We start from the raw sequence: 2,213 nt of genomic DNA, 5'->3' as shown, positions 1-2,213 counted from the left end.
GATGAAATCGTTCGACTTCGCTAATGATTGTAGATCAGTGTGAAGCATTGTGAGTGTCGTGAGTGTAAATTTACTCTCGATCACTAAAGGCCCCGGCACATACGGCGAGTTGAGCGTTGCGTAACAACAACCACATGAAAACTGCAAGAACAAACTTGGCATCACTTACACATTTTTCATGTGGTTGTTGTTTTCAACGCGCAACGTGTCACAAAACGGACCGTATGTGCCGAGGGCTTAAAGCGCTCGGCACATACGGTGCGTTGTGCGACGCGGTACAAGAACCACATGAAAAAAGTGTAAGTGATGCCAAGTTTTTTGAAAAACAACAATGTGGCTGACGCATTAAAGTTAAACTTTAACTTTTTTGGGACAACGGGTGTCCCAACGTGTCACTAAACGGACCGTATGTGCCCAGGGCTTAAGAACTCCACTTTAAGTCCACACGACTCAGCAAAATATTAAAACCTTCTGGTACAGCTAAATAATACACCAAGACCTCGCTTTGCGTCGTAGATACGTTCCAAAAGAACACGACTTAAAGTGAAACGACGCAAAGCGAGTTAAGATTTTCTGTGGAAAGCCATGTAAAGTTCGGAGATAGGTTTCAGGATGAAAAACACTTTTTTTTATGTCCACAACTTCAGGTAGAGAAATTACGTGAACAAATAGGAACCCTAATTGCTAAATTAAAGCTATTTTGGTCTAATTCGGCCAGAAAATGTAGCTAAAACAAAGTAATTGAAATCTGGCGGTATCGTTATATGAGGGATATAACAAAACGTTTACCTATGTTCTTCATTTTTGTTGGAGAAGTTTCTACATCACTGGGAACACTAAATACCAAATTATAGCTCATTCGGGCTGAAGATGTAGCTAAAATGGTCAAAATCAAACTACGCTACCGATGTAGCCCATCTTCGAACTTGATCTAAGCTCAGACCAAATACACATGTGTACAAAATTTCAGCCATCTATCTCAAATCATTCGGAAGATGGCGTGATTACAACAAAAGGACGGACTGTAAGACGAAAATGACTAAATAAGCTTATATGATCGCAAATTAATATTTCAATGTGTTTCAAACGGAAAAACAAACTTTATATACCGTCTATACTATGGTAGAGGGTATAAAAAAATTAGACACTCAAATTTAAAACAACGCAACATCGAAAATCAAACGACGCATGTTGAAAATAGGTACTATTAACTAAGGAACGACGCAACTTCGAAAACAACGCAAAGTGAAACGACGCAAAGCGAGGTCTTGGTGTATTCAATAAAACTATTAAAATTCACTGATTTATTTTCAATGGACCACTTATTCTTTTGCTTCTATTAAGCAGAACTGATATTCACCAAAACGGAATAAGATCTTTTTCTCTTTTGTTTTGATCACGGCCCAAAAGAAATCTGTACCTGTAACAGAGCTGTTAGAAAGACGACACAAGTACTGTACCATCCTGAGCTCACAATTAGGGTCATTATATACTGAAACTTATGACAATTCTATATGTATTTCAAGTGTAAAGTATTGTGGTGCAATTCTTTTGAAATAATCAGGATATAATGTCCTTAAACATTTTTTATTGTTAACCACAATTATCGGATATTGTTAAGCGTAATTATTGGTGTATATGATAACACTGTGCAACATTTTTAAGGTAATCTTGTGCAAACAATTCGAACTGAGGATTTTTTGAATGTACAGACCCAAACGACAGGAAACCCTAGTTGGGTTTTGTTGTGTCAGAGCCAGCTCGGATTTTATGGCCCCATCTAAACATGGTTAATTATTGAGTTTTTAAAGAAATTCGGGGCTATATCTCTGAAACCAATGCGAATCTTCTTCTGACCTCTGAAGCAAATTTGTAGATAAGGACAAGAATACAATATTTGGAGAAACACTGAACACGAAATACTACATTTATTGCCTCAAATTTCAAAATATATGCAAAAATACCACAATTTTTATACATTTCGCACCGTATCTCCAAAACCGTTATTTTTTTCTGAATATTTTCTTCTGGAAAAATATTCCCTGGAATGTAATACACAACTCTTCAGAAAATGTCATTGTTGTAAAATGCCTCTATCTCCCGAAATGCGAGAATAAACTTTTGGTGAGAACTGTGTTTGAAATACGTGTTGTAAAAGGTGTGATGCAAAATACCGCTGAAACAACATGAAGTAAGCATTTTAGAGTTTCAGA

This window comes from Musca autumnalis, unplaced genomic scaffold (genome assembly GCF_047663935.1).
Source record: "Musca autumnalis isolate F117 unplaced genomic scaffold, ASM4766393v1 scaffold_3, whole genome shotgun sequence".
Classification (NCBI taxonomy): Eukaryota; Metazoa; Arthropoda; class Insecta; order Diptera; family Muscidae; genus Musca; species Musca autumnalis.
The sequence above is the reverse complement of the archived record's forward strand: the minus strand, read 5'-3'. Positions refer to the sequence as shown.